Here is a 23181-nt window from a genome sequence, read left to right as displayed (position 1 = left end):
TACATTCTCAGTAGGACTGCATCTCCTTCACAAGGAAAAAGATTATTTTTTTCTTTTTTTAACAAGATTTCAAAAGTCAGAAAGCAGCCCAAGATACATGTAATGTCTAAAACTAATTAGATATTACACCTCTCGGCCCCCTCCCAAACTGAAAACTGCTTCTAGGAAGTTTCAACATTTGTCTTCAGACACAGAGAGGCTGGAATAGCAGCAGTCTTTCAGTTTCTGTAAGACCCAGAAAACAAGCATTACCTAGTTAACAAAGAAACAACTAGGGTCAGCTGTTATGAAAATAAAGCTTTTTTATTAAAAGCTCACCTTACAGAAGCTGGCTCACCTTACAGAAGCTGGCAGTATACTACTGTATTACAGAACATCTCAGTGTTTGATGCCTGCAATAAACTAAATTCTAGATACACTCTTCCTATTTTTGTCTATTATTGCAAATTACTTAACGACTTACCTAGTTCTGCCTTTTTTAAAAAAACTGGTTCAGATTGCTGCTCCTCACTTCAAAATAGCAGGCTATCTTACCTCCCGCCCTTACCTGCTCCATATCACTGCCTGCTAAGCAGTGTGTTCACTATAAAACTGCTCTTTTGACCTTTAATTCACTTGATCCCTCCTATTTAATAGATCTGCTCTCTCCATAGGAACATATTTGTTCTTTGAATTCAGCAGATGTTGGTGCTCTTACCATTCCCGTAAATACTGTATTAAATCACATGTAGTGGTATTAATAGCTTCTCTTTCCACACTGCACAGAAAGTGTAGAACTGTAAATTGAACATGTACTTCTAAAACCTTCTAAATTTAATCTTTAAAATTACTGTTACCAGCGTGTAAAAGTTATTGATCTAGCTTTTTTTCTTTTCCTATCATTGGTGAAAAATTTATCTTTAGTGATTGTAAACGTACCTCTGAGACGAGGGCATGAAGGTCACTACTGAAACATAAGACTCCACTGTATCACACAATATCATGTCTGGGATCTAAACAAGGCTCTTGTTAACCAACATGTCTCATTATCAGACATAAACTTAAATTTGTAAAGACATATTTTAAGTATGTTATCACAAATGTATGAAGAATTGATGGTTAATATGAGAAACACCAAAATAATAAAATTGAAAAAACATTTCAAATATCTTTCATATTTTCTTCTCTTACTTTATGTAACTGACAGACAGTAAATACAACAAAAAGTTTAAAAGTGTGCCTGAAAGTTGCACCTGTGAGCTAAGCAAAGCCAGTCAGGCTTTCTGTTTAAATCTCTATTTTAGTTTTTATTGTTACCTTTATCCAAAGCAAAGTACCTAAAGTACTGGACTAAGACACAAACACTTTTTTTCTTTAGTTTTCTCGAAGGAAACACAAACAAATTGATGCGAATATAAAATTTTTCGTTTCCTAGTAGTCTAGTAAACTGTCTGTCAATAAAACAAGGTAATTCATCTTCATCATGTGGCAAAATATCACACATTGTCCGACCATTCAAAATGCTTTTCAAAGTTGCTAAAACTGATTTTGGAATCAAAACTCTCAATAAAATCTCTCAATACATTTTAAGTGTTCCCTGAACTGTGTAACATCAAACATCAACACTAATGAAGGTACTGAAAATGTGCAACACGCTAAAATTGCATTATATCGTATCTATTAATTTCAAGCCTACATACAAAAAATTCCAAAAAGAATGATAACTTATAGACTTTAATCATTAAAAGACCTACTCGATAGTTAAGCCTGAAGTTGCAAAATTAATTGCGCATGTGTTACAACACATGTGGAATAAAAATCTAAAAGTCTTAGTTAATTATGTCCTTAACGTCTTGCTGAAATCAGGACCTGGATGTAGAATTTTGCACTAAGCCATATAGCACATAACATTTTCCTTTTCCCTACATGATTCATACTTCTCAAAATTATCAGAATGATTATTGCTATGGCTTGCTTACTGTGATGAATGTGGTCAGTTCTGTGACATTGCTGTTTTTCAACCTGCAAACAGAAAACAATTAATGATCAGCTGAGTCATCCTTTCAACAAGCAACTTTTACAAGGACAAAGACACATCAAACAGAACAGTAAAATTTCTCAAAGACACATTAGTGAAGTATCTCCAGTGTACTGAAAACACTGTAATTGCTTCCCACAGCCATCTATGAAGCCATTAAAACAAAAATAGTTTAAGCCAAATGTTATGTAATCACACCTTTTTTTGTTTGCAACCAGCTGTTTAAATACACATACCCATTTTACCCTTATTAAATTGTGAACTATGTAGTACAGTGTGTTCCCTTTTGGTGTACACAGTAAATCAAATGAATCTTTCTGTTAAAATGCAAAAACAATTCTGGCCTCCCAGAAATCAGTGGATATTTTCAATTGTGTTTATACAGAACCAGAGTTTCATTCCATTACTGATGCTCTCTAGCATGAGGATTTCTAATTATCAGAAGCATCTATATGTCAGTACAAAATCCACACGTATTTCACTGAAAATTTAAAACTAAAAATCATTTTGAACACTTGTTTGGATTGCTTTCTTCCAAATTTATTTCCCCTGGGTAGGTAAAAGGTTTTCTAAACAGATAGTTCATACACAGTATATAGGAAATAGAAAACAGCGTAACAGATGCAACATTTGGAATACAAGCATTTCAAGAAAATGTTATTTGCCATAGTAGTAGAAATCTGATGTCGTGTTTTCTAATATTTTTTTTCCCACTGAAGACTAGTGAAGAGTCAGTAAAATTTTAGTTTGATCTTTTAAAAATATCTTGCATAGCATTAAACATATACTTGCTATACAAAGCTTGTAGATTCTCTCTTCAGCTACACTGATAGACAATTTGAACTAAGCAAATATGAATAGTTGCCTGCACAAAAAAATGCTATGCTTAAATGGCATTTCAGAGTTATTTTTTATTTTGGTTTACCTGGGGCTTTTATTTTACACTGAGTACTTTTTAAAAAATAAATGTGTAAAAAAAAAAAAGGGTAGTTTTACTCTAGAATTTTTTCTATAGCATTACACTGATGGGAGCATAAAGTTGGCCTATATCACAGTGGCACAGTCAAGAGAACATACTAACAAATTTAAACAAACAAAACTTCAGCCATTTACATGAGCAAAAACTTATTTTACAGACTTAGGTAGGCTAAGTAACAATTTAAATCTAGGCAGGTAATTACATCAACAGCAGCCACAGTTTTTTAAATTTAATTTTGAATTACAACCTGTAAACGTGTGGGCATTAATATCAACAATTGCTTTTTTGTTTATTATGGGCACTACCGTCAAAGTACACTCTCAGGCCTGCCAGGAAAAAAACAGGTATTTTTCTCCCTTGTCAAAGGACAATCAGGAACAAATCATTCCTCGTAACAGTCACTGGCAACATCACCAACCTATCAGGAAAGGAATCATGTTTGTTCTCCCAACGAGAAATCAAAACATTACTGTTTCCCTTCTCTACCCTACTGCCATGCTTTGACAACACCAAAAAATCCCCCAACTTGCTAGACCAGAAACAAAGAAGAGAGAACTGATGGAAGTTGATAAGTACACCATTTTAAAAGTGGTATCAAAGCATCTGAGAGAGGAAAAACTGAATAAAGTACGTTATTTGCTACTCTCAACCATCCTGTTGGCTGACTAGAACCTTGAACTGTCCTTCAGAAAGTAGAAAAAAAAGTTATGTTTCTTCTTTAAAGTTGGAAACATGGTATTTCCTCTATTAGCTGAAGGTCAAGCACTTGCTGCCTGTTATCATTCTGTACATATGTTCTACTTCTGCCTACATCTATACCTGTGGCACTGCTACATTTTGATTTTCGTATCAGTCCTGAAGCCATCTAGGAGCCCACCAAAACCTGAACCTTGAGACAAATGTTACAGGTTCAGTGGAGTTGAGGATAGGAAAACAGCTCTTGAAAGTTTCAGCTTGCCATTTGCACAGAATGATAACCTTACCGGCACACGGAGCATACTGCACAGATACAGCTTCCTCAGCCCTGAATACAGTCCAATGACATGAAAAGGTTTTTATACAGAAAAGTTACCCAGATCCCTAAGAATCCAACCACATTGGAAAACAGCTTACTTGTTTCCCCAATCTGTTGCTCTGACACATCTATCTCCTTTACCAGGCTGCTGACTTCTCCTCTATACTTTGCTCTGACCGGATGCAAGTATGCAAACCGAGGAGTAAGGAAAGAAAGAGGGGTTGTTTTTGTCTCTGCTCTATCCTTAGTATATGAAAAGGGTCACTACTTGGAAAACCCTCTACAACTTCACTAGAGACACCAAAAATTTGTGAACAAAGGAGTTTTCATGAGGAATTAGAATAGGCACTTAAACTACAATACAAAAGACTACACAATTGCAAGTAAAAACAGGTAACAGTTTTAAAAACAGGCTTTACTATGGCTTCAATACTTTAAGATCTGCGTATGTTAAGAATTATTCCCAAAGCAAAAAATTTCAACATTAGTCATGTGCATAAGCAATAATCACTTTGCACTGTCTGGAGCTCTCTCACAGCTTTATACTGCACAAATTACTTCAGACAATAATGTAAAATATATTTCAACAAAATACATTCGTATTTTCTTAGCTTTGAATAAAGACATACTAAAGTCAGTTTTTAATCTCAAATGGTACTATAAACATTTCAGTCAACCACCTTCAAAACTCATAGAAGACCTCAAGATCTGCTGCCTGCGTAAGCTTTCAGCCTTCTATACTCTGATACTTGTGTTACTTGAGGTCACGTTCTAGATCCATTCCACCTTTGAATACCTGTGTACTTATGTAAACTAAAAGGTGAGTGCCTTTCCATAGACAGTTGAGGCATGAACTTGACTGCACCTGAGGGTTGGGGTGGGGCAGGAGAATTTCAAATCTAAGACTGGAAAAGGGTGATAGAACAGAAAAGCGGAGTGAGATAGATGACAAGAGGTGTCTGGAAATGTCTCAGAGATGTGAGGATGAAAAACCAGGAGAGGAAGGCAGCAGAAAACACACGAGCAGCAGGTACCGGGGTATACAAATAAGGTAATTTCTTAATCCCTTACTTGAAATACTTAATAGAAATACAGGAGCATAGCTCCCCATTAAAATAACATGGTATTATGCAAATCACCCAAAATAAATGAGTATCACATACTTTCATCAGGCCAAATAAAAAAAAAAAAAATCCATATTCAGCAAGAAAATTTTATAGTACATTCAAAATCACAGGTGAAAAAACTAGTACTAGTTTTGAATTAATCTAATACAGTGGTCAAATGTTACTCCTCAAACAATGTCAAGTGCACATAGTCAAGATTTTACTGAAAGTCCAAAGAATTTTACAGATTAGGAAAATAAATCTGGCTAGATGTATACACGCAAACTTACTTACTATCTTGTGATAAGCCAAAACTAACTTCAGTTGGACAATTTGTATCACACACAATTGACTGACAAATGTCCTCTGTATCTAATACTCTCCAAGGGAAAAAAAAAGTGCGTCTTTATGCAAGTGCTGTAAAGATGAAAAAATAAATTCAGTTTTTAAGAACAGGGAGTTGTCTATGTAAGAACAAATCTAACTTCCTATTTCTTACTTGAGTAAACAAACAAATGCAAATACAATGCAACAAGTACATAACACATCACACACTGCCCTGGTTCCTTCTCCCATATGCTGTATATATTCGCAATACAAAAAAAAAAAAAAAAAAAAAAAAAAAAAAATCAAAGTTAATCAAAGATCACTGTCCATTCTTCACCAGTAAAGAAAAGCATATTTAATGCATGGTCTTGTATTACTGAGGTTGTTTATTCTCTTCCCAAAGACTGAACGTTTCATTGTTCAGAGTTTTATTCACCCGCTGTAGAAAGCTACCTCAGTACATTAGTAGCACTTGCCAGAGACAGTGAATAAATGGTCCAAGACATCTGAAATAGGCATAGCAATTATTTTCCCTTTGAAAGGGAGAAGCAGCTTATATGTTTAAGACATCCCTCCCACCACACTCCACCTTCCCCAGTATCAAAGAAATATTACAAGCTCACATGTTGGAACGGATTGGAATTTTCCTTGTGAATTTTTCTTAACGATAATGGCATTTTTATAGAGACATAGCTAACCTTCCCACGTATTTACTTTATTCTTACAAGAATTCCAGGAAAACAAAACAAAACAACCCACAAAACTCAACATAACAATATGGGAACCAGTCAAAACCTCAGAAATCCCAGGATTTAACAGTGTAACTTAGGCCTCACTTATGTTTTGTATTTCTATCACAAGATTAAAACAATGTTATCTAAAAGGTATTCATGACTCCGCTACTTTGAAACCCTTCTTTCTGATTTTAAGTATGTTTCCTTACACAACGGTTACATTATTTCCTTAAACACACCATGGTGAAAGCACAGAAAACGGCTTAAAATTGTGTCATCGAGTGTCATTTATTCATTTAGTTCCTGTTCAGTTTCTGTAGGACTTCTGAATCTACTTCCCTTCATTACCTTTGCAAATTTCAGCCATACACTGTCCACTTCAATAATGGAATTTCACCTCTCTGTAACATGTTATCAAAAATAATGCTCCTTCTCTCGCTTCACAGCAGTTGCAGGAAACATACCTTCACAACCCCAATTACTATTCTACACACAGGGAAACTTTACATTTGCTATCACCTATACATTTCACCTGTGAGACAGACACATATCACACACTGAATTAGCCTGACTTTACTTTAAAAATGATTTGAAGATTACACATGAAGCAGAATTCATATTATCCCCTCTTTCCAGAACGTCCTATTTCATACTCCCAAGAAAGTCAAAAGATGATTATCAGTGGCGCAATTTAATTGTTTCACACTTTATCTTGGAAAACTGTAAATAATAAAACTGATTTGCTTGAAAGAAATTACTCTTTACCCTTCAAGTAAATACAGTTGTGCATTTCTTCCTAAAAAGGAAGTAGCACTCAGCAGTAGGATATTTTTTTGTTTAACATTCCAAGACCTAACTGGATATTTGCATATTATAAGCAAACACATGAGAAAGTGGTGGAGGAAAGGTAGAAGACTTAAATATCACAAAGAACATTAAATAAGACAGTATAAGAAATGCACACACTGGGGGGCACCATGAAACTCACACAGTCTGTACCCTATAAGCTTAAACCGGGCTATCATAAACTCCATGTTCAGGCTGCTTTGTATAAAACTTAATTGTGGCAAGACATCTAACTCATAAAATCAAAGGTAAAAACAAAATAGATCTGCCACACCACTTGACAGATTCTCAGAGGAAAAGACTCTCCTGTAAATAGGATATACACACACTACAATCCCCACTGTGACTGTTTAACTAGTTTTCAGCCAAGGTTAAACTAAGCTAAACAACACAATTATCTTCTTACAGCACACAACACAGTGCAGTTGATTTTCAAGTATTTACTGCTTTTCCCTTCAGCCCACGAGCAGGTGCATACTACTGCTAACATGTAAGTTAGCCAGTCCAAAGGTGGTTCAGGATTCTGTGAGAGCTACTTCTATTGCAAACACATTAGCTCCCCGAAGTTTTGTACAAGTTTTCAGGAACCAGGTATCTTCTGAAATTATTTCCTTAACCGTTTATACATTTTAACTGACAGTACTTCAGTATAACGTACTCTCTTTCTCCTTCTCATCCAATTGCTTCCAGTCACAACTCCTTCTAAACAAACCCCGTCTAGTCTGAGGGTATAAAAATCACTCTGAATGCACTGGTCACATGCTCAGGAGTTCAGTAACACCACTCTCAAACACCCAGTTGTAACAGAGATTGACATGTGCTGCAGTAAAGCAACCTGCAGTCCATTTACACACACAGACATCCTCCAGTAGACCAATTCACCTCACTCTTCACTCAAGAGCAACTGTACAATCCAATGCAAAACACGGACAGGATGCAGCCACAGCAGTGAAACTGTTCCTTACAGCAACATCTCAGCAGAAGATCATGTACAACAGAATATCATACCAACTAAAAGGAAGCAGTACTGACTCTAAGTGGTTTTAAACTTCTATTAAGGAAAGCAAGAATTTTGATCATCACAACCAGAATGGATTAGATGGCCCAAATAAATATAAGTATTTAGGTAGAAATAACAGCAGATCCTTTTGATAGCTGTGGAGTTTCGTTACCTCACTACCTTATAGCTGTCTATCATACATTTCTACCATTCACTTTACAACTTATTGACAGGTCCAACTCAATCACCAGCGTGTATCAACTAAAAACTAAAAGCATACCTATCATGGCAAACGTGATTCTGATTGTTACATCCTCTAGAGGCAATCTCATGTTTGCTTTAATCAAAATTGAACTTGCATTAGCTGACTATGTAAGCGTTTGCACTACGTCTACAAAATTAACATATACAAATTCTAGAAGCAAGCTCAAGGAAGAATCCAAATTTCTATGTTTACTGAAGATGCTAAAACAAACTGCAAAAACAGAGGCCAAAAAAGAAAAAAAAAAAAAAGGTATAAAGTTATTATCATTACCTACACAAGACCCAACTTTTATTTATAGGGCAAAACTAGGGAAAGCATGAACTAAGACAAGTGACTGTGAGGTTTGAAAAATCGTACTATTGGCTGCAGATAGGCATATCTGAAGCTTAAAAATTTTGAAACTAAAAACAAAGGAAGTGTCAAATTTTATAAATTGTACATTCCTTATATATTTCAGTATTTTTCTTCTTCCTGATTAAAAGCACACAGACCGGTTTTGGCCCCAGCATCCAAAATACAGAGTAAACACGTCTTATATATACAAATACTATGCTAAGTGGAAAACTAAGCTAAAACTCAACAGCAAAGATATGATTTGGCATGAACTCAAGGAAGTTAAAACTACACCAACTTCTCTGTCCAATAAAAATAAAATATTAAAAAGGACCAAAGGATATTGTTTCAGACTAACTGTTGTCTTCCTTGACACAACTATGCATATATGCACAAACGTGGAAAGCTCAGGATTTACCATTTAATTTTGCAATAACACAAGTCCTTGCAACTAGTGTAATCTTCTCCCTTTCAGTACTCACAGTTATTACACTAACAAAGCCCAACAGAAAAGCATTTTATTGTGGTTTATTTTTTAGATTTGTTTTTAGAAATTATTATTACTGAGCATAAAACCAAGTATTCTTATACACAAACAAAATCCTAATACAATGAGAGTAACAGGCCAGAAACAGCCAACATTCCACACTGAATGGTGATGGGTGGAAGCTAAATATTTAAAAGAACAGAACAAAAAATGTACACTGCTTGGAAGAGAAGGTTGTAAACTTTCTTTTATGCTTCTGTTTGCCAGTATGTGCTGCTTTCGGCTGGGGTACAGCTAATTTTCTTCACAGTAGCTAGTATGGGGCTATGTTTTAGATTTGTGCTGAAAACAGTTTTGATAACATGGGGGTGTTTTAATTACTGCTAATCAGTGCTTACAACAGAGTCAGGACCTTTTCTGCTCCTCACCTCACCCCACCAGCAAGCAGGCTGGGGGTGCACAAGGAGTTGGGAGGGGACACAGCCAGGACAGCTGACCCCAGCTGACCAAAGGGATATTCCATATCATATCACGCTCCGTACATAAAGCTGGGGGAAGAAGGAAGAGGGCATGGAGCACATTGGGAGTGATGGCGTTTGTCTTCCAAAGTCACCATTACCATGTGACAGAGCCCAGCTGTCCTGGAGATGGCTGAACTTCTGCCCGCTATGTGAAGTGGTGAAAAAATTCCTTGCTTTGCTTTGCTTGTACATGCAGATTTTGTTTTACCTGTTAAACTGCCTTTATCTCAATCCATGAGTTTTCTCACTTTTACCCTCCCGATACTCTCCCCCACCCCACTAGGGGGGAGTCAGCAAGCCGCTGAGTGGGGGGAGTTGCTGGCCAGGGTTAAACCACAGCACCATATCAAATCAGCACAGGCAGTGTCTCATTGGCTGCATTGTGCTACAGTCACACAGGTGTAATAATTGCTTCTCATTGAAAAAATGGGGCCGTTAACGTGGACAGGAAAGATTATAATTTTTATTTTCAAGTTTCATTATTAACTATGAAATGTTAATGTCACCTAATCATTTTTTCCTGCATTATTTCTTTATTGTGTAGAAAGTGAAGAAAAAGGAAGTTTCCTGTGCTTAATATTTGCATATAAATGGTGTTAATTGAGGTTTGACTTAAGTGGGAAGATAGGGCGAGGTGAATTCCCACCTTTGTTACTGTTACCACTTTGCAAGGTGTTTTTTTTTAAGCAAGACTAGAATAACTGGTTTATGTCTGGCAATGGCATCTTCTCAATTAAATCAAAACTCAGAATCTGAAAGCACTTCAGAACGCAGCAAAAACTGCACCATTTTCATAAAGCCATAAGGCAAGACATATTCTTTCTTGACTGCAATTTGCTTCTTTCTCCAGCGCAAACAAACTACAAAAGATATGCCTGTATTTTAAAAATTGTCTTGGTGCCCTTTTTAATTATATTGCAAACAAAAGTTGAAAGAACCTGAGTTTTCAAGTTACATACTTCCTCACTTTCATTAGTAATTCAGGACTTGTCTGCTCTGTAAGTTTATTGTGACAGGAGAGCTAACAAAGTTATGGCATTATAACAGACTGAATAACTGAGATTAGGGAAACTTTGCCAAACTGTTTCATACTTCTATTAACGTTCATAACTAGTATTTCTTGAAAACCTGATCAAAAGAACATTTGATAAAATTAGGGAAGTTGTTCCCTAAAACTTACGTAAATATTTGAAAAGAACTGAAGCGTGTTTCTCTATGCAAGAAAAGATATGCCATTACTCATACTTTTAAGTCTTAGCAGAGAAGTCATTAACACCTATTAAAGACTAACACATGACAATCTGCTTCTTGGAAAACCCTTCTACCAGAATAGTTGAAAGGAAGAGAAAGGAGAAGTCATGGCCCTAAAATACAGTTTTAAGACTGTAAGCTGGTAAAGCCACACATATTTTCAGAAATATTTTTTTCAAAATGCTTTTATCTCCTTTGATGAACTAATGTGTGGAGAACCAATAATACAAAATATGCATTTAGAACAAAAGAACGACCAAAAAAAATCTCCAGTGTGACAGTACAGTTAACAATAGAAGCTTTGTGCAAATATACAATATAGTTTAAAAAAATTTTTAATCTGCCAAAGCAAAATTATCCCTTATCACTTTGGAAACTGATAATTCAACAGGAGTTCAGTATTTCAGCGGTGGATTCCAGCAATGTGCATATTAGTGCTATCAAAGACTGGGCATCAGTCAGTATGAGGAATATTTAAGTAATAGAAATCAAATGCTTTCCTCAAGAGATTGGTTCTGAGTTTAACTTCTCTTATAATATTTATGAAATTGGGGTTTGTCTGCTTGCAACTCTTCCTCCAGCCACAACCCCTTCTATAAAGCAGTGTACTAATATTAGAAGAGGACATGATTGGAAAAGACTTCTGGACCAAATCTACTTCCTTCCTATCCCACATCATGCCATCATTCTCATAATGGATAAAATGCCATCTTAAAATCTGGCTTCCTTCTCCCACCTTTACATTCCTCAGGTTTTAATCCTAAAATTGTTCTTTATCAACTTAACCCCATTTGTTTGAATCCTACAATTTTTGTGTTCCTTAAACTGTTTTTCTTGGAGTTTGGGGCCCACAGGGCAGGAGTATGCAAGCTCTCAGTTTTTAATTTTGTTAAAACTAAACCAGTCTAAATTCTTTTAAATCCTCTGTAAGTCTTCAAATTACTGTCAGAATCCCAGTGTATATTCTTCTCACTTATTTTAGTTTCAAGTTTTTTGAACTTTAATAATCCTTCTACAACAAAATGGAATTCCAGACAGGGCCTTATCAGGACCTTCCCAATGCCACACTGATGTAAGAGAATCATTAAAACCACTGCACAAGAAGGCCAACATCCAAAGATGCCACATTCACCTCAGCAAATCATTCAACTATAGGCCGATGTACCTTCTAAACAGGAACAATGCAACTGGAGGGGGAGGGAGGGATGTGAAAAAAAGACCACACTGAACTGTCTTGAATATTATCAATTCCACTGGGTCTCTTAATTATAGCTTAAGACCAAAAAGTTCTTGAAGATCTTGTTTGTTCCACACACTTGCAATTGTAACTTCCTCACACCACTAAGTATTTGAAAGGAGAAAAGAAACATAACTTCTATTTCCCAAAAATGCCCTGTTTCTCACGCAATTACTTTATCATTGCTCAAAGAACTAATCACTCTTTACCTACATTAGACAAAATTCTAGAAGTGGCAGAAAACTAAGGCCTTTACCCACATCTTAACTTTGCAGAAACAGAATGAAGATAAGAAATGTTAATTCAGTTTCATTGTACTAATAAATCATCTTCTGAGCAGCAGAAAATGGGAGTTGTCCATTTTTATGACAGTTGTCCTAAACTCAGGAAGGCACATTTTTATTATGAGTATGCTAGCACTGCTTTATGAAAACAGAAGCCACACAAACCCTTTGATCTATTACAGTCCCTACTTTTTTCAATACTGGGCAGACTATACCTCCGTGTTGTAGAGGAAATACAGGAGTTAGTCAGCTTCTAGAATGCTGCACAGAGAAACTATGATTTGGCCCCAAAACACAACACTGAAGCTTCTAGCTCACAGTTCCTCTGTATTCTTTTATTCAAGTAATTTGATCTGTGAACCAGAAGACTTCTCTCATATTCAGTTCTCTGGGTATACAAATCTATTTACACAGAATCATTTAGGTTGAAAGGACCTTTAAGATCATCGAGTCCAACCATAAACCTAACACTGCCAAGTCTACCACTAAACCTTGTTCCTAAACACCACATGTATTTTAAGTACCTCCAGGGATGGTGACTCTGATTTCCAAATACCGAGTATCTCTACATACACTCCATGAGGAACAAAGAGGATCCTCCTTTATTTTTATTTCTCTTTCAGTGTAACAGGCCACAGAAGCTTAACTACCGATCTGAGGCTTTATTTAGTTCAGTCACATTAAAAAATAATTCAACTTCTAAGTCCTTTTTGCATTTTTCAGCTAAAATATGTCTGTGAAACATGCCAGTTTTGTAGCATCATCTTCTCACTGAAATAGAATTCAAGCTAAAAAGTGAAAAAGCTCAGAATGCTGAGATATGGGGTTTTTTGTTCACATTGCTGACCATTTCACACAGCTTGACAAGGTGAGATTCTTAGACTCAGCTACTAAGGAAAAAAATCCCTTTGGAAGAAACAAAAGCTGCATGGAATGTCAAATCTCTGTCAGCACATCAGACACTGTTAGGCCCTGAACCTTTCCACATCAGGAGCTTTCAATGTTATGATGGATGAAAGCAATGATGTCAGCAATGACAAGGTCTACATCATGATTAGGTATTTTGATCGGGATTCCAGAGTTGTGAAAAAAGAATCTTTTGGCAAAACTTGTCAAAAAGTGCTGAAAGGTTTTTCCATCACTTAATCAGTTTTCATCAACTCCCACGTTCTACAATACATGATAGAATTTTTCTGACTCAGCACTTACAGGGATCAGCAAGTACACTTACAACTAAAACAGTTGGCTGTTCTATATAACTTCCTCCACGTGTCACTTCCATACATTCGATAAACAAGGATGATGTCAAGGCCATTCTCTAACAAGTGGGGACATGCTGATTAACTACTCTAACATGCTAGTGTAAATTGAATAAAGGAACATGGTCAGTAAAAATACAATACTGTTCCTCTTCCTGCCATCATCATCAGTGAAAGATGAAAGAAAAACATAAAAAGAATTAAGTTCTTCTAGCAAAGGAAGGGCCGTTTCGTCCCTTCACATCCATTTTGAGCTGAACAACAAGAGAATGTCTGAGTATTAACTGCATTAAGACGGACTTCATCCTCTCTCTAGAGGCTGACCATTACCTTCAGACTGCCTATTTGCTCTACAATGTTGTAAGCTCTAGCAAAACAATGAGGGAGCAGGAAGATCCGACTTCAGCACTCATGTAGCTGCTCCTGTCTAACAAAAAGACACAGTAATTGTTTTGCATATTGCCCCACTAGCCAGAAACCCCAGTCAGAAATGGAACTTCACTGCATTTTGCATGGTTCAGGAAAGCCTTTTTTTTTTTTTTTTTTTTTTTAATTAATAAATTAGGCTACTTAACTGAAAAACAAAAAAGCAACGCAAGGAAAAAGACAAAAAAGCATACAGGAATGAAGTGGCAATTCTTTGCAATACTATTGTTACAACTGTGAATACAACAGTTTCAAGTTCTTTTATTTTTTGCACATTCTCACCACTGATATAGGTACCTTTATTACACGTGTTTACTATGACAGCCAGCACAAAGTTGAGACATCATATGTAAAGGGTCAGTAAGTCACTTCTATTAAACTCTCCCAGCACTGAAATCTCCTGATAACACATGGCTATATGATATGTGAAACTCAGGTTTAATTCCCAATTGAGTTCTATCAAATATACAAGCAAGTATCAAGTCTTATTCTGACGACCATAACAAGAAGATACTTCTTTCTTTGTAAAGATCTTATTCCCAGGTCCTTAAAGAAAGTAGTTTGATCCCTAAAATTTGAAATCTGGTCTCCTCCTGATGTGACAAACAGAACCAGCCTGTATCTTCTCTAATAAAAAGAATTACCAGCTGCAAGATAAAGCACTTTAAGCAAATGAAAATGGAAAATAATTAGTTATTAAATATAGCACATTTAAACATATTTTGCATCAGAACTTGTCTCTCTATATTTTCACATCAGTGACAAAAACATTGCCATGCCTTTCAGCAACGTTAATTAATCCAACTTGTATAAATAGATAAAAATTATTTATTAACCAGACAGAGAAATAGAGAAATTCTTTTATATATAAGTTTTTTCTGCAACACTAGCAAGTATGTCTCTCATTGAATAATACATAAAATCATGCAATGGTTTGGGTGGGGAGGGACCTCGAAGCCCCCCCAGTGCCCCCCCCTGCCCTGGGCAGGGCCCCCTTCCCCCAGCCCAGGGGGCTCCCAGCCCCGTCCAACCTGGCCTTGAACCCTTCCAGGGAGGGGGCACCCACAGCTGCTCTGGGCACCCTGGGCCAGCGCCTCCCCCCCCCACCGCACAGAGAAGGATTTCCGCCTTAGAGCTCACCTAAATCTACCATACCAATCACCTGCCTTCTAGAGCTTGCGATATTGTGGGAGAAAAAGACCACCCATATTGTGTGACACTGAAGAGTTAATTTAGATCTAATGCATAAGTACTGGTTTTGAGGCAGAAACACATGTACTTTTTACAGTTACGTGTAATTGTTCTCTTGATGTGCGATACGTATTTAAAAAAAAAAATAAAAAAACAAAACAAAACAAAAAAAAAAAAAAAACAACACCCACACAAGCAACAACAACAAAAGAAAACACAAGAAATGAAATTACCTGAAGCAGGTAAGACACAACATTTTCATAAAACAGAAGTCACAAACAGAAATTTGGGGAAAAGAATAAAGAATTCCACACAACATATTTGAAAGCTTATTTGACAGAGGACTACTGGAACCCAAGAACAAAACCACTTCCAGAAGAAACAATTTTAAATAGAATGATCTTAGCATTATATCAGTACACCTATTTTATAGACACATCAGAAAAAACAAGTAGAGATTTAGCAACAAAAGCATTATAGAAAATGGAAACAGCTTTTATCTACAAATATATATTAAGGAACAACAACCACCTGTTGTAACTCTAATTCACTCTTGCCCAAGATAACTTTATCTTTAAGCACAAATGCGTAACACCTTTAGGCATGGGAATATTCTGTTTACAGGGACCAACGTTTTCCACCTATCCACAAACCAAGTCAGCATAACACAACATACAAACATACACATATACCCTGCAGTAGGCCAAACACATACAGTTTTTAGCTCCTGTTTCTTCTTCAAGGATAACAATCATAGACTCCTGCACTGACATCTGTTATACAAAATGGATCAGAGTAACATTTATTATACATATTGCATAGTACTTAGTAATATCACATTGCCTCTTCTGTATTTCACAATGTATACTCTTCAATTCTGTCCTTGAGAATCACATGGTTTGCTTTGACACTACTGCAAAAGCAGCACATATTCAAATCTGAGTTAGATATCCTTGCACTGGGAGATGCCATTAATAAATACCTAGAAATAAGATAAACAGCAGCAATATGTAAGAAAAATATATCAGGATATGAAGAAGCTGTGATAATAAAATACCCCATTTGTGATTCAAATATTCCATCTTCATTCTCGTTTAAGAGTGTTTAGTAAAATGTTTGATTCAAATTAAAGATCTTATAGAAAATTTTACTGGTTTACATCACTACTACATTGAGATTGGAACACTGATCTCATTAATCAGTGAAAATTACAAGATAATGGATCATACAGTATGTTTCCTAGTTACGTGTAGAGTGAAGGCAGCATTACTTTTTGAAACAACCAACAAAAGAGGTAAAAAAATGAAGTTTGTTATTACGGACAGTTTTGGGGTTTTTTTCAAATAAAGTATTTGTTTAGTTTCTGATGTTTACTGCCTTACCACAAAATGGCACTGAAGTTGGTAAGCTAACTGTGGCACAAAGAACAAAGGGAAACACTGATTTTTCTGATTGTCAGAATCACAGTATGTTTACGTATTACCCTTTATGTCTTCATTTTTGCAGAAATGAAGAGTGATTATTAAAACCATAAAAAATTAAACTAGTGAACGTATTTTATCAAATTAAAACAGTGGCTTTCAAGTAACATATTACACTTTGGGAATAATAGAAGGCCTCAATTTGGTCAACGTGCAAGTACTCATATCAAAGGCAATATAAAAGTCCATATCACAGAAAAACAATAGTACTCATGGACATCTTCAGTTGTTTCCTGGCAGTCGAGAGATAAACATGACATGAGCCATATGACTGGCATACCTAGTTGATTTATCATATCACATGATAAGTGCAGCTGTAAGACATATTACCTGTAGAAAAAAAAAGGGGGGGGGGGGAGGCAGAAATCCCACAAAAGAAAACCAAAACAAAAACACCACACTGGTGGGTGGTCTGTTCCACAGAGTTTCCTAAACACAGAACCCTGCTACAGAAAGACTACCACACAAAATTCTGGAACAGAGAAGTTACGTTGCTCCCTGCTAGCATGCAAAACATAGGCACTGAGAAAGACAATAAGAAAACAAGATATGAGCCAGATAAATGAGTCTTACAAACTACAGGAGCACTGACAGATAAGCAACAACTACATTCCCAGTAAGAGGAAAATATTTTCTTTCTCCCAAAGAGAAGATAAGTACTGTTTTAATTTATGCCAATAGTATAATTTATACCATGGCTCTGTAATATCTGGTTACGGAAAAAAGCAGGTATAAGTGATTTACATTTAGTTGGACTTGGTAATTATTTTATTATAAGCTTAGGAGCAAGTTCTTCAGTTCTCTTTGATGGATTACTGCATGTATTTACATTGCCAAGTTCCCCCTTAACCAAAACCTGAGGAGAGGCAGAAGGGGTTGATTTTTTTTTTCATTACAATTAGCTCCTTTGTTTTTCCCTGAAAACCAACAATTATTTCCATTCGACTTTATCTCTGCCTGAAAAAAATAAACAACTTTCTTGTCTGTAGCTTCATTCTGTCAGCCTACAACATCTTTATTATTCTGAGGAAAATCAACAAAAAGAACATAAGTTCAACCTGTAATGCTCAGGTTTCACTGTAACCACCATGAATCACAAAGTTACTAAATTCACCTCTGTCAACATTCTCTCATAACATGATACAACAACAGGACAAGAAAAGCCATTTTGTACTTTCCACATTTGTCAGTTTCCTTAAGGCACACTTTTATGAAGTTCTCTCTCAGGACACTGTGCATTAAGTGTCAAAACAGTAGACACTAAGAAATAACAGAAGAACAAAAAGTTATCGTTTTAAAGATCACATTGGGTAGACTATTTTAATCCTCATGCATTTTATTCCAATGAAACTTAAAGACTTTAGAGTTCTAAAATACTTTACTTCAAGACTGTGGCGATATTCTACTCTTCCAGTTAAAACTTACGACTCTACATGTGCTCCTAGTATCATTCCGACACAAAATTAAACAACTCATCAAAACATCCTAAAATATAAAACACGTGACACACAGAATCACAGACTGGCTGAGACTGAAAAGGAGGTCATCTTATCAAAATGCCTTGCTCAGAATAACCTAGAGTCAGTTACCCAGGACTGTGTCCAGATGACTTTGGAGTATCTCCAAGGGTGAAGAGTTTACAATGGTTCTGGGCAACCCATGCCACTGCGCAGTTACACTCGTGGTGACAATGTGTTTTCTGATGTTCAGAGGGAACCTCCCATGTTTCTCTGTTTGTGCCTGTTGCCTCTGGTCCTGTCATCAGGCAGCTCTGAAAAGAGCCTGGCTCTGTCCTCTTAGCACCCTCCCTCCAGGTATTTATACACACTGATGAGATTGCCCTGAGCCTTCTCCTCTCCAGGCTGTAAAGTCCCAGCTGTCTCAGCCTTTCCTCACAAAAGAGAGATGCTCATCTCCAGTATCTTAATGGCCATTTATTGGACTTACTTCAGTAGGTCCATCTCTCTCCTATACTGAGGAGCTCAGAACCAGGGACAGAACTTTACTCTTCTGGCAAATTTCACCTCTGTATTTAGCTGTATTTCTAACAGTGAAACGGCATAAAGAATTATGGTAACAACTTATGAATTATGGTAATTCTCATGGCATAAAGAACAATGATAACTAGGTTCAAACAAACAGAAACGGCATACAGATGTTTCTTCATGCTACTAGAAAACATTGTTCCATGATATTAACGAAGAAAAAACATTGACAGTGCTGCAAGCACCAAAACAACAGACTATAAGACATCACTGGAAGTTAGAAGTGTAAAACAAGCAAGCAATTTAATTTCTTACACTTAAAATAACATTGAGAATTACATAGAAGCGATGGACTCTGCTGATTGGAGTGCCACTGTTTTTTCTATACTCCCCCTTCTCCTTTCCTATGAGCCAAATCTTGCCTAAGTGGTGACATAAATCTTGGCCACGTATGAGAAATAAAAAAAAAAGTTAATTATATATACACAAAATAAAGTCTAAAAATAAGGAACTAGTGGTAGTCATTTTTTTTTTTTACTTCAAACCATTCATATATTTTACATTAATTATCCCAGCATCATTCTAGTACAATAGCAAATGGCCTGGCCTCTGATGTCAATGGTAAACAAAGAGCAGCACAGATTACAGCATGCCTGAAGACTTTATTAATGGCTACCTATTGAAAATAACAGCTCAACAGCTTTGTGTTTCAGATTATATTTTCCTTCTGTTTCCCTACACCTTCTAGAAAAAAATAAACTTGCAAGTACTTTCTTCTGGTCTGTGAGTTCTCAGGTTCAGAGTAAGAACACAGTTCTGACTCAGGTTTCTCCTAAGATTGACATGGTAACTTTTGAACCCGTTGAAGAAAGTTGTCTGCGCAGTGACTGAAAGAGAAAATACTGTAACAAAAAGGCGCTAAAACCTGAGGCCACAAGATAACTGAAGTCTGAATATTGCAAATGTTTTTTACTAGAATATCCTTGTCTTTTCATTTATTAGAGGTTGAAGTTTGAGCTAAAGAATCAAACTTTCACCACTGCTTAGCACTAATTTAACTCTTCTACTAGAGGAGTCCAAAGCACTTCTAACAAGAGTATCAGTAGAAATGCTAAGCATTTTTAAAATATTGCCCTAAGTATCAATCAATGTCTGAATATCTCACATAAAAAATATTAAAGCAAATTAGTAGTAATTCACTCTAGAATAGCTTTATTAACAAACAACTGTTTATTTAGAAAGATGGTCAAGATATAAATTTACGCTTGCTTTCAGTTTGTGATCTACAGACGCCTGGGCAACCTGACACCTAACTGCTTCTTGATGGCCCATAAAACATAACCTGGAAAGCAAGCAAAAGGGAAGCTGAAAATTAATCAATCATTCTCAGACCACACTCTTCAAAAGATGTGATTTCTGATTATCTCACTCGTTGCTATAGGCAGAATACTCCATATTTAAAAAAAAAAAAAAAAAAAAAAAGACAGACCTTAAATATCTTGTTTAAAAAACAAAGCTTCTCTTCAAGTCCTACAATAAAGCATAGTCTCACAATTAGCGATTTATACTATTCTTATGGTACCTAACTTCTGTTAGGTGAGTCAAAACATACTGAAATCTGTTTTTCAGCAATGATATGACAACTTCTTTTCTAACATCAACAGAAGTTAATTATTGCCACATGCATGAACCAGTGTGATTTATATTACAATAAAGCAGCCATTTGTGCAGGTTTTTTAATACCTGACAAACAAGTCTGACTCTCGCTAGCCTGGTTTACAGTATGGAAGTGAATCAGATATGATCTACTGCATTATTGAAATCCAGTCCATGATATTAAAATAAATATTAAAAAAACAACCTTCACCTCAGTAAAAAATATCCATGACTGTACTTTTTAAAATCCTATGGTTTTCATTTACATTTGAGCAAATAAGATGGCAAGTCCTGCTTTTATCGATCAAACTACAATCAGCTGTCCGTAAGCTGGCCATGTGCATAATCCATTTCACAGGACACTGTTAAGCACACAAGACCTCAGTTCTGAAAAATCCCCAACTGAAATGAAAGCTCTGGAAAACTGTGTATTATGTGCAGGCATTTCATAAAGGCAAGTCTTCATTTCACACATCAATGCAAAAGTTTGTTCTCTCATTTAACACCGGAAAGAAAAGACAACAACAAATCAGCATGATTTGTGTTAGCATATCTGCAACCAAAGTAAGAAATACTTACATGTGCACACGGGAATGATTCTAAGGTATTTTCACCAACAGAAATAATTGGATTGTTTATTGCTTCTAGTTACATAAACATCATCCTATTCATGTTACTTTACAGTGACCATCATCTAATTGAAATCATATTGAATTTATTCTGAAAACGTAATTTTGTTCCAAGAAGTAAACTTCAATATCCAGTATCCACATTCTATTATACACAGAACATATATAAGAAGTTATCATGCAAAAGCTTTTTACTATAGGTTTCCTTATGTGCATGCTACTTTTGAGGTGGCAGGAAAAAAATAAAATAAAAAAAAAAAACAAACCTCTCCCTGCGAGCAGTGTTCCTAAGATGGTCCTTTGCGTTTTCCTACTGCCATAAATCAGATTCTTTCCAAGAAATACAAGCCCACTGCAACAACTCCCTCGGCCAGATCAGCGATGACAGTGGATATATACTTGCTGGATAGTGCACACGCACTGAGGAATTGGGAGAACTGCTTGAGGCAGGGCTGAAGTAAAGCTAATATTGCCTACAGTCTCCTCAGCTGGCAGGTCTAACCTGTGCATCTTCTTCAATATAGCAATTGATTTTCACAGAAGTGTAGAACTTCACCTTTGAATGTCTAGCCTACTTTCAATTAAGTCTGAAAATAAATGGCAAAAAAAAATTTACTCCATGGAATGGACAGGCACATGGACAAACAGTTGAATAGACAGTCATAAAACGTCATAAAATTTTACACGTTGACAACAGGTACTTAAAAGGGAAAGAGCCACAAAGGAACCTCCTGAATAATTACGAGTAACCAGAAGCATTATAGAAGCATTTGAGTTTTATCAGAAATTACTTGTTCCATTTCATAAACAGCATTTGAGTTCAACCTCTGTTTCTTATAAAGTGTGTAAATACATGTTAATCTGCTGCTCCAAGGCTAACGAGCTTCTGGATGCATGACAATAGCTAAGGATTCTCAAAAATCTACATTATGTAGACTCAGTATTCAAAAGAGCATTTCATTTTTTAACTAATGGCGTTCTATGCATCACAGGCAGCTTTTTAATTAGGATGGTACCCCACATCATTAAGAGCATTAAGATTAATGTGAATAGTGTACATGCACCAAAGCCAAACTTTTGAGCACAAAGCACTACCATATTCATAACAGCATCATATTCACTGGATCAACAGCCACATATAATACTTCCCTTCTTTCTCTGGTGACTGTGTCTAGAAAATGTAGTTATGTTTAAAAAACAAAGCCAAAATGCTCAAACCTGGAATCCGCCGAGAAAAAAACAGCCTAAATTTTTTAGAGCCTACATTCTTCACTACTGTGATTCAGTGTAAGTGGGTTAAAACATTTTTTGTAATAAAGAAAATATCAGTTATTGAAACAAGAAGACTGTTGAAATCTGGTAAAACATTTTTATGAGAAAATTTGTATATTATTATTTTTTGAAGGAAAAAAAAAATGACTGAAGATACTAAAGTAGCATTAATGTTACTACTGAAAGCATGAAAAGAACCCAGTCACTGACCAGTTTAAAACCAAGACTCTGCAAAACAGTTTTATGTGGTTAGCTCCCTTAAGTGTCAGTAGGTCAATGCCTGTTTATGAACCCAGCCACATACTTAAATCTATTCAGGATTAAAATGTATAGACTTAATCTAACTGCATCCTACATCTAATGGTAAACTTGTGTAGTGGGATCACTCAAGATCTGTATTAGCAGATGCAGGCCCCAATTCAAGGAATCCAACTAAACAAGCACCTTTATAGAATCATCTAGGTTGGAAAAGACGCTTAAGATCAGAGTTCAACTATTAACCTAACACTGTCAAATCTACCACTAAACCATGTCCATAAGTGCCACATCCTCACATCTTTTAAAGACCTCCAGGAATGGTAACTTAACCACTTCCCTGGGCAGGCTGTTCCAATGCTTAATAACCCTTTCAGTTAAGAAATTTTTCCTAATATCCAATGTAAACCTCCCCTAGCTCAACCTGAGGCCATTTTCTCTCATCCCATCACTTGTTACTTGGGAGAAGAGACCCACACCCACCTCACTACAATCCCCTTTCAGGTAGTTGTAGAGAACAATAAGCTCTCCCCTCAGCCTCCTTTTCTCCAAGCTAAACAATCCCGGTTCCCTCAGCCACTCCTCATAATACCTATTCTCCAGACCCTTCAGCAGCTTCGTTACC

At 36.2% G+C, this 23181-nt stretch overlaps 1 protein-coding gene across 14 annotated transcripts in view; it reads right to left on the bottom strand.

Annotated features, from left to right (window-relative positions):
• The window catches only part of BAZ2B (bromodomain adjacent to zinc finger domain 2B), a 163601-nt gene that overhangs the window by 120346 nt on the left and 20074 nt on the right, over positions 1-23181 (bottom strand). For 13 of the 14 annotated variants that reach the window (XM_042783818.1, XM_042783805.1, XM_042783813.1 and 10 more), the window contains exon 2: positions 1959-2001. The exons of the other annotated variant lie outside the window; for it this stretch is intronic. The gene's annotated coding sequence lies outside the window, so the exon portion shown is untranslated. The remainder of the gene's footprint in view (positions 1-1958; positions 2002-23181) is intronic. 14 annotated transcript variants of the gene reach the window in all.

The sequence above is a fragment of the Tyto alba genome, unplaced genomic scaffold, assembly GCF_018691265.1.
Source record: "Tyto alba isolate M040663 unplaced genomic scaffold, T.alba_DEE_v4.0 Super-Scaffold_7, whole genome shotgun sequence".
Classification (NCBI taxonomy): Eukaryota; Metazoa; Chordata; class Aves; order Strigiformes; family Tytonidae; genus Tyto; species Tyto alba.
The sequence above is the reverse complement of the archived record's forward strand: the minus strand, read 5'-3'. Positions and strand labels throughout refer to the sequence as shown.